The following is a 16,460-nucleotide window of genomic DNA, read 5'->3' on the forward strand; positions in this document are numbered from 1 at the left end:
CTAATATGTTCATAAGTCGTATCTTTTACAGTGAGTTATAACACTAAGCTTAAATTACGATTACAAAATGAGACGATATTAAAAATGCAGGCTTCTATGTTGTTGATATTTTGAGAAGCCTCTATAAAATATTATGTTACACGTAACTACGGTGTAGTTCGCCGGCTACTTGCCCCATGGACATCAACAAAAACTTTGTTGTGTCCATGTGTGTGTGCGCGCTACTTGAACACTGAACACACACAGGCTCACCGCATACCGACTGCGCGGGCGCAGGGAAACTTGGAACTTTTGCATCAGTTGTAAAACGACTTTTAGGGTCATCATTCGCTTTATAGCGTTCCTGTGTGTCAAATTTATAGAAATAATGTTAGTTATGTTATGATGGATTGAAATATAGTGTTTGTGCATGTGTTGTGAATACGATGTGTGATTTTGTGCGGATTTGAAGATGTGGGATATTATCTACGCGAAATCCGTGAGGAAAAAGTGTGGTGTATAACAAGTAAGGCTTTTAAGTTCTAGATATCTATTATCGGTCTACACTTCTATATGTACAACTTTACTTTATCAATAATAAGTTGCTTTCGCATTTTTGTTATACAAAGCTAGTTCTAAACCTAAGATTAAATGTGATATTAAAACTTTGTTCAGGTTAAAATTTGAATTAGATGCAACGAAAAGAGTAATGACCTCTTCATGTTGCGATACAAAACTTCAGATAAGAATTTTGTAGTCAAATTATGCTTTCTTTATGACAGCAAATACTGTATTTATATATCCTTTATTAACTATAGACAGGGTAGTGTTTTACTAATAAAATAGCTTACATCTACATTACTCGTTATTCTGTTGTTTTACAGATGTGTTTCGAGGTAATTTTTAAATTAAGAGGCATATCTAGTTGGTTATTAAAAAAAATATGAAAGTATTTTTTTTATATTAAAATTATACCCGACAACCCGAAAAACGCGTTAATGCTTGAACATTACTCGAATAATTTTAAACAAAAAACAAATTGAAAAAACAAGAAACAAATTGAGTTTGAATTTATACACAAAATTACATCTAAATCTGCTTAAACATTCGAAAGGAGCCGAGTGACAAATGCTCGTTTGGGTTCAGAAGAATTGATTTCATAATTACATTTAAGTTTTTATATATTTAATTGTTGGATAAACAGAGTATTGGATTATTCCAGCTTTTCAAAACCAATGAGTCTTTATAAATACCTCGAACTCAAAAGAGTTTTTGACTTGGATGAATCTAAGGTCAAGTTTATTTTGTCACTGCAGCAAAACCATAGAAATTTAATTAAAAAAAAAAAGTGACACAGCCGCGTCAAAGATGTCACTTAACTGGTGTCTTATAGACCACCAGCGCATAAGTAGTGATTTAGTATTAATCGGAACGGGTATGACACAACGCGTAAAATATCTATACTTTGTTATTAATAAACGCGTATTCAATCTTTCAAATTTAAAATTTTAAACCTTATGTCTTTATCTTACGTTTGTCACTACAGAATTACATGGCAGGGAGTTGGAGTGACTTTTCATTGCGTTTATAAATGAGACAGTAGAGTATTGTTGTATATTTAATTGCGGAAACTCTTCCACAAGCTGCAACTATATCACCTTCGCACGACACGCCACAAGTTAGAATATCATCCCCACCACCTGGATGTGTGGTGGTCCTCCACAGTGCGGTTTTAAAGGAGCTTTCTTCCTTGTACTACAAAGCTGTAGAATGAGGTTCCTTCATTTTGCATACAGTTGCTGTACAAGTCCCTCAATATCCGTTGAATTGTAAGTGTACGTAGCAATGTAAGGATCATCATCATCATCAGCCGGAAGACGTCCACAGCTGGACAAAGGCCTCCCCCAAAGATTTCCACGACGTCGGTCCTGCGCTGCCCTCATCCAACGTATTTCAGCGATCTTGACCCGATCGTCGGTTCATCTTGTGGGGGCCTACCAACACTGCGTCTTCCGGTACGTGGTCGCCATTCGAGGACTTTACTGCCCCACCGGCCATCTGTCCGCGGAATTATGTGCCTTGCCCACTGCCACTTCAGTAATGAAATGTAATGATATGAACTTTAAAAAAAAATCAATAACTCTTTAGATTTCAAACATTTTGTAGTATCAGTATAGGCAAGTCAAGAATACTTTATGGCAATGTATTTAATTGTTAGCTTACTTAACCCCAATGAAAATGAATCACCAACTTTGTGGAGCCTTAGGCTAAGATCTATAGAGCCTACTTAAAATTTGCTCAGACTTTACTTACGTTAAACGTAGCTGAGTGTGATAGAACACGAACTTGACTTTTGCATTGGCCTGTCTTGGCTTAAACATTTCACTCAAACAAATAACAGCTGTGAAATGGCTATTAAAACGAAATCAAAGATTATGCTAAGCTCACACTCAGCTGAGTTTTACGTAACTAAAGTCTGAGCAAAGTCTAAGTATGCTCTGCAAATCTCAATATAAGATTTGGAACGGCGAGCTTGAATCTACTTTTGGTGTTAAAGCTCTGTATATCGGGATTTTTAGAGATGAGATGGATGTATGTACATAAAGTTGCTAGTCTATCCTCAAGGATTAGCACTTATAATATTTTCCTTTACCCGGATTTCGATGAAAAGCACACAGTTGATCACGGATTATGTACGAAATACCATCTGGAACACGGACTTAAGATTGAAAGCATGTCTTAAGCCCATCATAGACTCAACGCTATTCTTGCTATACGGATAGCGGACTTTAGTCCTTTTTGTACATCGTCATGCAGTTTCAAATTCGTTGTCCTCTATGGTGTAATGGAAAGGCATATTTAATGTTGCCTAAAATTGGCCATAGCAGTCACAGTATTATGATCTGAGTTGTAATGGATCGTAAAACGACCTAAGAGCAGGCAGGCTGCAATACAATCCCAATTATATCACTTGTGTAACTTCCGCTACTACACGTAATATAAAATATCTTATATTGCTATCATACAATTGTTTACTCTCTCGCCGAATTTCACCAACGATATAATACAAAGAACGAAAACGCCTAGAGGACGACACCAACCATATGCCTCACGATTTGAATATGTGGTATTTCTAGAGAATGCAGTTCTAGGAACTTTCTTCTATACGAAATGGTTACCTTCACAAATTCTATACAATCACCTAAGGTTAGAGAGTGTGGGTGAAGGTGATCACTTTACATCACGTCACAGGTGACCCATGCAAATGTTTGTCCACCTCTTCCATAGGTTTCATGTATAAAAGCCCTAGGCGTAAGGGTTCAATCTGAACTTGTTCGGATTTAATATGCTATAATATATTTGGTAATCATGTTAATGCTCATGAAATGGAAAATTATGATCTGGTCTGTTAGATTGTAGTACCAGAGAATCGAAAATAAAACAGGAGTTGAAATAATTGCTAAGTAAGATCAACGGATGCCAGATGGTTGGTGGGCCTTGTCGATTAGTGACATCTTCCGGCTGATGATGAAGCAATCTCTTCAGTAAATTTTGCAAAATACCCTGATCAATGGATGATGGTCATGTTTGCAGTGATGCCCATTTAATTTATTCACCTGGCCACCTTTGAATGAATGAATGAAAATTCACCAGAGAAAATAACAAGAGCACTGCCGTCCCTTATATTAATTCCCGCTTCAGCAAGGCAATTCTATAAAAATCTATGAATACAGTTCAAAATGCTTTATAAATTAAAAAAAAAGTCTTCTTTCAGTAAATTATTGGCATTGGGACGCCATGTATATACCTATATATATATATAATAATAATAATAATATTGACACACTTTTTTTTACACAAATTATCTTGCCCCAAATTAGGCCTTTGTTATGGGTTGCAGGACAACGATATATTTAATACTATATGCTTACTTAAACATACATAAATACATATAAACATCCATCACTCGGAAACAAACATCGATATTAATCATATAAATGTTTGCACCTACCGGGATTCGAATTTGGGACCTCTAGCTTAGTAGGTAGGATCGCTAACCATACCGGCTATACAGGTCCAATATATATATATTAGCTGACCCGACAGACGTTGTTCTGTACATAATAAATAAAATATTGTTTTTTTTTAAGAATTAGTCAATAATAATGCAGAACATAAAGAATTATTTCGTAAAATATGCTGCCTGCTGTTATAATGAAACTGGTTCACAGGCCACAGCAGAACTGTCAAACCGTGCATCAATAAATTCTCTCATAGAAAATGTGTCCATACAAAACAAATATTGGAAATAAAAATGATAATGGGTCCCAAATCGAAATAAAAACTACTCTATCTCTCAAGTTGAACTAAACTGAACTCCATGAAGTAATCCTCATTAAAATCCGTGCATTAGTTTCTAGGAGTTCACTGAAAACAAACATGGACACTGGATGTATATATGTTTATTAAGATATATTATAAATTATAATAATTAAATAAAACTTAAAGAACCTTTAAAACAATATCTAATTAATGATTACCATTAATGTAGCTAGTAGTTAAGGTTCCCATTATATGTAGTGGTATACCACTACATATAATGGGAACTTTTGCCCTGCACTTTTCCCGGGGCGTAAAAAGAATAGGGGAGTCCCAGGCCCATGGGTGTCGTAAGAGGCGACTAAGGGCTTTTTAGAAGTGGGAGAGTCCGTCTTTTGACGTCAGCACAATCGGGCCAGACTCGTCCGGGTTAATTACCACACTCGCACAGAATACCGGCGGCCTAGTGCCGCTATGTTTCGCATAGGTTAGTGTCGAGGACCGGTGGCCATTCCCCCCCCACCCCTCCACCCGAATATGACAGCGGTAATCAAAAACATTTTACCCCAGGAGAGTACCGGCTCTACCAGAGTTGGAGAATCCCTCCCCGGGCACTCTAGCTCGGGCTGCCCTTCGTATTCTGGGGAGGGCACAGAACCGCGCATGACCAAGGACAAACGAGGCAGTATCACCACGGCACCCCGCTCCACACTCAACGTGGACTTTTGCAATATCAGGGGAATTCACTCTAATTTAAACGCGGTCCACCACCACCTTGAGACGGCGCAGCCGGCCTTGTGTTTCCTTACTGAGACGCAGATATCTCGACCTAGCGATTTTTGCGAGCACAATTTTTTGCCTCATGCCGGGGTATGTGTGTACGTTAGGGAGGATATCTGTCGCCGTCTCGGCAATTTTGAGGGTAGGGACCTGTCCACTCTCTGGCTCCGCGTAGATTTAGAGGACCGCGTCCGCATCTATGCGTGTGTCTACAGGTCCCATAGTGGTAACGCTGAAACCGATCATCTCATGGGCTGCGTTCAAGCGGCAATTGACGACGTACTTGCACAGATCCCCTCTGCTGAAATCGTAGTCTTGGGTGATTTCAACGGGCACAATGCCGAATGGCTTGGATCACGTACCACAGACTACGCAGGGCGATCTGTGCACAATTTTGCATTGGCGTATGGTCTGTCCCAATTGGTTGAGTCGCCAACGCGGCTCCCGGATGTGGATAGCCACATGCCGTCCTTATTAGATCTTCTGCTACCTACACATCCCGATGGTTACCAGGTCTTTGTCGACGCCCCTCTCGGAACGTCCGACCATTGCCTGGTCAGGAGTGTAGTGCCTATCCGACGCCAACGTCGCAGACCACCAGCCACCCGCCGCGTTTGGCACTACAAGTCAGCAGATTGGGATAGGATGCGTTCCTTTTTTGCAACCTACCCTTGGGGCAGGGTTTGTTTCCCTTCGGATGATCCTAGTGCCTGCGCCGTTGCAGTAGCCGATGTGATACTACAGGGTATGGATATTTTTATACCAAACTCTGTAGTACCCATCGGTGGCAGATCACAGCCCTGGTTCGATGCGTCTGTTAAAGCAGCATCTGACTGCAAAAAACAGGCGTATCGAACTTGGGTTGCGACGCTGGCCACAAAGGATCCGAACTGCACAGTTCTTAAGAGGAAATACAACCGTGCCTCCGGATGCCGTCAAAACACGTCGTCAAAATCAGCGAGCAGCTTTCCAGTTACCCGAGCGGAACACGCAAGTTCTGGTCGTTGTCGAAAGCTGCTCTTGGTAACTTCAGCCAGCCGTCCATGCCGCCGTTGCACATGAGGAATGACACCCTGGCCCATACGGCAATAGAGAAAGCCGATCTCTTGTGCACTCTTTTCGCCTCCAACTCGACTCTTGACGACAACGGAAAAACACCGCCGACCATCCCGTGGTGTCAGAGCTCTATGCCTGAAGTACAGTTCAGACAGAAAACAGTTAGGCGAGCTCTGTTTTCGTTGGACGTCAGAAAGTCGAGCGGGCCGGATGGCATTTCTCCAATCTTGCTTAGAACGTGTGCCCCTGAGTTGACGCCGGTGCTAACGCGTTTATTCCGGCATTCTTATTCTAAAGGCGTAGTCCCTGACTCATGGAAGTTAGCCCTTGTCCATCCGATCCAAAAAAAAGGAGACAGTTCGGATCCGGCAAACTACAGGCCTATTGCTATTACCTCCCTGCTCTCCAAAATCATGGAGAGCATAATTAGCCGTCAGCTCTTGGTATATCTAGAGGGTCACCAGTTGATCAACGACCGACAATACGGATTTCGCCATGGTCGGTCGGCAGGTGATCTTCTGGTATACCTAACACATAGATGGGCAGCGGCTATTGAAAGCAAGGGGGAAGGCCTGGCAGTTAGCCTGGATATAGCGAAGGCCTTTGATAGTGTATGGCACAAGGCGCTCCTCTCCAAACTTCCATCATTTGGGCTTCCCGAGAGCTTGTGCAAGTGGACCTCCAGCTTCCTCACTGGGCGCAGCATACAGGTCGTTGTCGACGGATATTGCTCGAACCCGAAGCCCGTAAATGCTGGAGTGCCCCAAGGCTGTGTGCTGTCTCCCACGCTGTTTCTTCTGCATATCAATGATATGTTGGACACCTCCAACATTCATTGCTATGCAGACGATAGCACTGGTGATGCCGTATACACTGGCCATGCAGGTCTCTCTCGGGAAATCGTCGACCAGTGCCGGGAGAAACTTGTGTCTTCTATCGAGTCGTCTCTTGAGAAGGTCGCGGAATGGGGTAAATTAAACCTTGTCCAATTTAACCCCCAGAAGACTCAAGTTTGCGCGTTTACCACTAAAAAAACCCCATTTGTCGTATCACCGCTCTTCGAGAACACTTCTCTTAAAGCCGCGCCTAGTATCGGAATACTGGGTCTCGAAATCTCGAGCGATTGCCAATTTCGTGGTCATCTGGAAGGCAAAGCCAAATTGGCTTCAAAGAAACTGGGCGTCATTAATAGAGCACGGCAATACTTCAAGCCGGCCCACATACTAGCGCTCTACAAAGCGCAGGTCCGGCCACACATGGAGTATTGCTGTCATCTCTGGTCTGGCGCACCCCAGTATCAGCTCGATCCATTTGACCGCGTGCAACGCAGAGCAGCTTGAATTGTCGGGGACCCAGTGCTCTATGAACGGCTGGATCACTTGGCGTTGCGTAGAGACGTCGCTTCATTGTGTGTCTTCTACCGCATAAATGCGGTAGAAGACTCATAAATCACGGGGAGTGTTCCGAAGAGCTGTTTAACCTGATTCCTGCCGCCGAATTCCACCTTCGCACGACACGCCACAAGTTAGGATATCATCCTCACCATCTGGATGTGTGGCGGTCCTCCACAGTGCGGTTTTCAAGGAGCTTTCTTCCACGTACTACAAAGCTGTGGAATGAGCTTCCTTGTGCGGTGTTTCAGGGACGATACGACATGGGTACCTTCAAAAAAAGCGCGTACACCTTCCTTAAAGGCCGGCTACGCTCCTGTGATTCCTCCGGTGTTGCAAGAGATTGTGGGCGGCGGTGATCACTTAACAACAGGTGACCCGTACGCTCGTTTGTCCTCCTATTCCATAAAAAAAAAATACCATCAAAATATAGGAAGATAAGATAATTGACTTCATCTTTATATGCAGGATTATAAAAGAGGAGTGGCCGATATATTGTTATTTAATTAATTGATTACATTGTGGTAATATTTATAGAACCAATCAACATCAACACATAAACCCATTTTCGATTTGATACAGACTTTCACTATCGCGCTACTAAGGCAAGATTATGCCGGTTTCTAAGTTTATTAAATTTATTGTTTTGCCTTAAGGTAAACATATTTATTTTATAAAAAAGTGTCCGTGTAATCTTTACGCGCGCTTGAATTAAAACTTAATAATAATTAACAGATACATTAATATATTACATTAAATAAAGCCTTGTTACCAAATAAGCACTCACGTATTACTGAGGAGCTTAGTTAGATTTTTTGCTATTTTTTTTCTCGGAAACGTTAACGATATGACTTCATCTTTTGAGCAAAATTGGCATTTTCTCTACCTAAAATAAAAGAATGACGTTGTAATAAATAATATTATTTAAGCAAGTGAGATTTTATATATTTTACAAAGAATGATATAATGTTATATTTTGATATTATTATTATCAGAACATAAACACTTAAACTTTTTACAGGTGAGGTCATTATCAGGTTCTTGATTTTCTCTTTTATGCTTCTTTAAATGTTCTTGGGATTCCGCTATTTTATTTGACTGGTTATTATTTTAATTTTTTATTCTATTTATAATTCATTAATACCATTCGCACATTTTGAAATATTCACTCATTAAATAAAACAAAAGATAGTAAGAAATTGAAGGTTATCAAATAGGACTTTTTATTGAATATTAACGTATGTGGCTGTGTGGGCTCGAACCCTTTGCCTATTCTAATAATGGACGAAGAAACCAAAAACAAATTAACGAATGTCGCTGGCGAATATGTTTTAATCGCAGGTAAATAGATAAAAAATAAACACTATAAGAATAATATGTTACAAATAAACATATTTTGTATGTATGTATCTAAAATAATTTGAGGGTAGTTAAAAAAAAAACTAAAAAACACGCTTTTTATAGGTTTTTTAGTTTGGTTTATCTATAAGAGCGTGTGTTTTTTGTTGTTTTATACTTGCACTTAATTTGTATTGCTGAATTAAAAATTCCCTTTGGGATTCGAAAATTTCCCAATATTAGATAAATCAGTTAAAGATAATGGCTGAAATTTAAAATTATATAAATTAACAAAAATCTTATATCGCAAATGGAAAAATGGAATATTTTTATCAAGTATTGTCATCGGCCTCGATAAGTCTACGAAGTTTGAACGAATTCTGGCCGTTTAAAGTGGATCAAAAATATAAGTCTAAATGAGTCGGTTACAAACAAACATACATACAGGTGAAGCTAATAAGAAGCGTGTAATCAAATTTGACACTAACATTTATTTTCATCGTAAAACTATACGTAAGTATCTATCACTACTCTATAGTAAAACTAAAACTCTGCTACGTTTATACAAGTCAGATTCTTTATAGTTGGAAATTGCATTTATTTTTATGAAAGAGGAGGACAAACGAGCATACACGTCTCACCTGATTGTAAGTGATCACCCCAGCCCATACTCTCTTGTCACACCAGAGGAGAGGAGAGGAAGGAGTTGTCGACGTTATAAAGCGTCGAGTACATTATGAATTCTAAAACCGAATACACATTGGTACGTGGTGGGCGAGGATCACGGGCTTCGTGGTGAGAGACAACGGTTCAAACTATTACACCACCGACGCTTAAAAACTTTACTGACGTAAGCAGTTCTTGGCACTCAGTGTTGGAGTTTGGAGCGTCGCCGCGCCATCTTGTGACAAATTAGGGCAAAATGCAAAGTGCGAAAAGGCAGATTAATGCGAAGCTGTGGCATGACTTTGTCACCATCCTGTTGGTACTTAGCCAATCCTTCAATATGAGGTAGCAACTCCATCATAATTTGAAATCACGAGTAATACCAATAAATCTAGCAGATTCTACAGTTTTTTATTCCTTTCGTGTAACAACTTATGGTGGTACATCTATAAACAAATTGCTATTACTTACTTGTGTAAAGCATTAAGTATTTGACGTTTGAGTATTTTTAAAACGCATTTGTTGCAACATCTTACCACGGACGAGTAAAATAAGAAGGACTCCGTGTCACCTTACATAACAGTGAGGCACCAAAACAAGCCGGTAAACATGTAAATATATAGCCACACGCATACACTTCCACTAATACAAGCCGATCGTCCGCCATTATGAGATTTGCCATCGTCTGTGACAGATCAGTTTGCGTCGCAATAAAATATTTTAAAAATGCCATCGTGCGTTGTGAAAAAGTGTAAAACAATACTATAAAAGTATTTGTGGATATATGATTATTTAAGGGAGAAAAAATTGTGTACCTGGTATATCCTGTAACCGCACACACACTAGCATAAAGGTGCTTCACTTGCTTATATCACGGCGCGGAGTCCTTCTTTTTTTACTCGTCCGTGCACCTTACATAACATATTGTAATTGAAATGATTTGTAAAACGATGAAGAGGGGCAATGAGTTTCTTGCCACTTCGTCTCATTAAGGTTGAGCCTTGAGCGTTGAGCCGAAGTGGTGGTAAATGAAAACAGAAAACTAAACTGGATATTCATTACTATCATTTCCTTGACACACATGAATAAAGTGACATTAATTTGATAATCTATTTATTTAAAAGTCGCAGCCCTGTTCGAATTTTATCAAGACTACAACGCACATACCCCATTGGTTAAAATCAAACCCGCAAATGGAATCTTAAAGATAAGAAGTAGCAGCCCATCGGGCTTGCCAATCAGGTTTGTGAGAGTTCAGTGCTACTGTGTTACCAGCGTTGTTAATTAATTACTTCCAAAATACACTAAGGTCAGACACTGGTAATCACGGCTTTATTACACACAGGGCTTCAATTAATGCGCTTTATTCAGTTTATATTACAGTAAAGTACATTACAACTTATGCATCAGCATTTTAATACGATTTAAGAGAGCGAATACTGCGAAATACTGTTACTTTAAATAATTTAAACAACTATATTGGGGATAATTTCTTTATGCAACAAACATATTGCTTTTTTGTTTGTTCTTTTTTTACGAACCTTAAAATTAAGACAAGTATTACTGTAGACTAATATCTAAATATGTCATATTTTGACATACGTATGTAAACCTTTAAGATCTTAGTCTACTATAGTCCGAAAACTTCGTGCGCGACCGTCCCATGGGGTGACATACGGTGGCGGCAACGGAGTTCTACAGATGTCAGCGGTTAGCGGGTTTACGGCAGTCTTCTGCGTTGCCCTTCCCCGCAACACCACTCGCTACCCACTGGCATCTTACGATATTGTCGGACTATAATAGTCGAGCAATCAACCATCATTCCGCTACTCTCGGTAAGACTCTTAGAAGGCTTCAGCAATCTTGGGGCATAAATACCCCCAGAATGGTCTGATGCAGAAGGGCTACGGGAAACCTCTGTAATTTTCTTTCTCAAGAGAATTGCCATGCAAGTCGTGTGACTTGAATGAAGGAACGAAATTTAATGACAGCCACGATCAATCTGTCCGAAGTAGCCCAGGAATCGGAGATATTAAATTCAGATTTTATATCAATAAACTATTATTCTAAGCAATAAATGAATGTGTTTTCTTGAGCTGACACTTGTGAGTTACATATTTTGTCTGCTGACAAATGACAATGTCGAAACTACCTACCTAACCTACGTGGCCTACTTGAGATAAAAATCGTAACTATCGTTGACTTTTCTGTACCAATAAACTTATCGACGGCAAATTCAAACTCAAATATTTTTATTCAAAATAGGATGTGACATCACTTATTGAAAGTCAAAAAAAACTTCGACCCATTCTAAAAAGAATGCCTCAGGCCTGAGAAGAATGGGCGCAACAAACTCAGCGGGCTTTTTGTTTTCATCAAAAAAATATGTTTACAATACTTTGTAAACATATACAATATTACTATATTGTACAATTAAACTTATCATTTAATAACCTGAGGGTCGTCGCTCCATTCCCAATCTGTGGTATCATTAAGAAAGTCATTTTTGTTATAGTAACCTTTAACCACACAATTCTTTTGAATAACGTTACACTTTTGTTTTGAACATTTTCTGGGATCTTGTTGTAAAAGCATATACATCGCCCCACAAAAGACTTACTAACTCCACTTAGCCGAGTAGTAGGCATTATAAGCTTATGTCTGTTCCTGGTGTTAATATTATGGTTATGACAGTTTCTAGTAAATTCACTTATGTGCCTATGAACATACATTACATTATCAAGAGTATATTGAGAGACAACGGTCACGATGTTAATTTCTTTGAATTTTGCTCTCAGTGATTCTTTAGGACCTTGGTTATAAATAGCGCGAATAGGCCTTTTCTGCAGCACAAATATTGTATTAATATCGGCAGCGTTGCCACATAGCAATATACCATAACTCCTCTGATATTGTATAGTATTATTTTTAATATATTTATAGCAATATTAATTTGTAAATAATGTATAGTACCTAAGGTATTTTATCTGAAAATAATAGTTTTCATCAATTTTTTGTGTCAATTTATTTACCTACATTTATCTTAACCATATCAAATATCAAAATTCTCGTGTTGTACAATTTTTAACGTGATTCATTTCCCTACCATAAAATAAATAAAAACTCTTTGACGTAGAACATGCAAGAAAACTTCCAAAGTCAATCAATGAAAGAAAACTTGAAGCTGGCGGATGCATGAAATGTGCGAGCCGAAAGCTCCAAAAAGGAGTGAAATGAAAAAAACTCTCCAAGAAAAAGGCACGTATGAAACGTGCAGTAATTTAAAGATTTACAGATGATGGCTATAATGTTGTAAAAAACGGAGATAGCCGAAATTCACTACATTTTAAGCAACTGTTCGCTTTCAAACTAAGCTGTATTATACTTTGTCGCCTATTGTAATAACTATTTCAAACTTATGTTAAATAACTGCACGTTTCATATTAAACTAAATTTCAATTTTTACTTACGCAGTTCAGTGTTTACATCCTCTTTGATAGTATTTGATACTTATGTTGTGAAACAGGAATTCTTTTTCCAACTTTCTTATTTATAAGTCAAACAAAGTTTTTTATTTATAACAAAAATTAAGTCAGTTTTAAATTTAAAGTAACATGCAGCAGCTACTCATACTAATTATCTATAGCAATAGACATAGTGAATCATAAAAAAAAAGACAATGGAACTGTAAGTAATTTATTTACGGCCACGGTGAACAAGTACTTAAATACTTCTTGAAATATAATTTGTATTCCGTTAGATGCAAAGCAGTTGAAGGTACATCCATCCTGGACACCTGTATGCTGACTTGACAGACGTTGTTCTCTTCCTCATAAAAAGTGCTGTTTCTATGAGCCATGATGTCAAAAGCCATCTATTATGGTTAAGGCTTTATTAGAATTTATACTGTAAACGTCGTCTTTTCCTATACAATAATAAAATATATACAACACTCATAAAATTTATTTATTATCAAAACATTTATTTCTTCCGTATTAAACCTTATTCTGATACTTGAAGGCGCTCAATTATTACATCAACCACATCAATATCCGTTCCCTTTTGTTGTAAGAATACTAGAACTGTCAAACGTCAAAGAATTCCTTTCATAGAAATGTTTACGAATCGATAGATAAACTTTTCCTTTCTTTCAAGTTAAACTAATCTCCACGCACTCACAATAGGTTGAGTAGATTTAACGACGATTAATTTTTTATATGATAATTCAAGATGGACGAAAAGAATTACGGAATGAATACCTTGGGAAGGCTCTAGACAAAGAGGGAGACATAAGAGAAGATGGAGTGATATTTTTACTCAAACGGTCCAAAACCGGACTGGATGAGAAGAGCCAGAGATAAAGCGTATTGGAAAGGCTTAGGGTAGGCCTTAGCCGTAGAGGCAACAACTACTTAATAATTTATCTAGTATAGTTAATTTAGTAAGTACTAATTAATATTTAATTTATACTTAATTTAATATCTAAGTTAATTATAAGTATTTTTTTTGTAAATATTTGAAAGTTGTAGAAATATAGGCTTTTTTATTTCTAACTTATTTATTTTATTTTAATTGTTATATACTTACTAGAAGACTCGACAGACTTTGTTCTGTTCATAATAAAAAAAAAACTCTTGAAGTTTGAATTTCATAAAATCCGTTCTTAGCTGATCTCGGCGAAAGGTATACTTCTACCAAATTTCTGATCTCTACTCTACGCCTTATATTTCCGAAGATATCGTGATGAATCAATACACAGGGAAATCTCTTAAATATAAGAGATATAAGATTTATATTGATTATACTTATGAATTTCTATGCATTATGTTTTATAGTTATAATTAGCAGAGAGCAAATTGCGATACGTCTTAAGACTAATCAACATTTTCTAACTATTCGATTAGTGTGAAATTGTTTAACACTCAAAGATTCAGGACAAATTTACAAGTTCACATAATGCGGAAACGAAAGTAGGCTGGGTTGGTCGGTGTTAAGATGCGGGTTACCACAACCGCAAGGTTCTCTCGTAGTGGCTAACGAAGCAATCAGCCTCACTTTATTACTGTTTAACAACTTGTTGCAATTTTATTGCGATTGAACTGGAATCGTAAAATGATTCCCAGTGGGATCAGTCTTTATATCATTGAATATCAATTATATTTAAAATGAATTAAATAAAAAAAAACAGACTAAATATGTAATATAAACTCGAGATCTGTACGCTTAACAAAGTGGAATGTCGACGAAGTATAACCACTTGGTTGAAATCTATGAATTTTGTTGAAATGGAAGAGCTTTTTAACTAAACGGAGTAAATTTTTAAATATACCTTCTTAATAACACAATAAGTAGTGCATTACAAAACTAACAATGACACACACCACACTCACGCACAGACACACACTCACATACTCACACACACACTTAGACAATCGGTTCGCATAATATTTTTCTTATATTTTGTAAGAATACATAATATACATGACCCGTGACTGAATTCTTGCTTTGTGTCATCCAAGATAGGTTTGTAACTACATACATAGTTATAGGTGAGATGTGCTTGAGTCGTGAGGAGGCGAGAGGCGAGAGCGGGTCGCGGCGGGAGGACACCGATTCCAAAAATAACAATAATCGTAACTAGAATTAGATTGTATAAAAATACGCATATATTTTCATAATTTTTAGTGCATATTATATTTATTGGTTTGGAAGTGTTTTTGAAGTCGGTTGTTTTTTTTTGTTAATTTTTTTTACATCTTATTTTATACAATGTATAGGGCTGTCCCGTATTACATCTTCCTACCCTTGGTCCAACTCGAGAACCTTCTGTTCTTATCAATCGGATCAAGTTATGTGGCTAACGCATAGCCACTTCAACTTACTAATTAAAATTATTTATGCTATTACAATAATATATACAGTTAAAAACTGTCTTAGGTACAATTCCTTCTTTTTTTTTGAAAAAATAATATTGGCAGCTCATCATCATCATCAACGTCCATTGCTGGATAAAGGCCTCCCCCAAAGAACGCCATTACGATCGGTCCTTTGTTGCCCTCATCCAACGTATTGCGGCGATCTTGATCATATCGTTGGTCCATATTGTGGGGGATCAACCAAAACTGCGTCTTCCGGTACGTGGTCTCTGCCCGAACAGCCATCTGTTCGTCGAGCTCTGTACCCTGCCCCCTTTTCGCAGTCATTTTTGGTTATTAGCGAGTTGTCCATAAAAATGAGAGAGTTTGATGAATTTCCTTTACTAAGGATCGAATCAAATTCGCGTAAGTAGTTATTTAATGATACGTTTTCTCACACTAAAAGCCATTTCCTGTAAAGTGCACAGTCGATAAGTTTACACATACAGTTAAGAGTTCCATATTTAAATATTTTTGAAATAAATATTTAATAAGAAGATCTTACACATACAATAATGTCCCAATTTAAATATGTTTTTTTTTTTGCATTTTAGATATTTAATAAAACCTCCATGCTTCGAACTGTCATAGTCCTAGCATAGCTTTCTCCATATCTCGTTGAGGCACTTTGAGCACCTGTTTTAGACCCAAAAAGTGATAAAATCATGGAAGCCAATAAAGTTATTTCGGCATTCTGTTCGCCGCTATTGAATCGCTAATCATTACAAAGAGATCAAAACGGATGCGTTACGAGTTCCCACGAAATCTCGCCGCTCGCGTGTTCCGTAATAAACAATTCAAATAACATTCAAGCACGCGATACGAATTTTAAAACAATCGATTCCATTTATATTTGATTATACAGTATATTGTTATATTGATGGAATATGTGTAAGATGGAGTTTGTTTTTCTAGAATATTTATTAACTTTTATTGAATTGTTTTTTTTTTCATTCTTCATTATCTTATCACACCCGAGGAATCACAAGAGCGATGCCGACCTTACAAAACGTCG

At 37.8% G+C, this 16,460-nt stretch overlaps 1 protein-coding gene across 1 annotated transcript in view; it reads left to right on the top strand.

Moving 5' to 3' along the window:
• The first annotated feature begins 315 nt into the window (after window positions 1–315).
• LOC126975453 (F-box/LRR-repeat protein 7) overlaps window positions 316–16,460 on the top strand; it is an 86,920-nt gene continuing 70,775 nt past the window's right edge. The window contains exon 1 of the mRNA XM_050823365.1: window positions 316–505. The gene's annotated coding sequence lies outside the window, so the exon portion shown is untranslated. The remainder of the gene's footprint in view (window positions 506–16,460) is intronic.

Source organism: Leptidea sinapis, chromosome 36 (genome assembly GCF_905404315.1).
Source record: "Leptidea sinapis chromosome 36, ilLepSina1.1, whole genome shotgun sequence".
NCBI lineage: Eukaryota > Metazoa > Arthropoda > Insecta > Lepidoptera > Pieridae > Leptidea > Leptidea sinapis.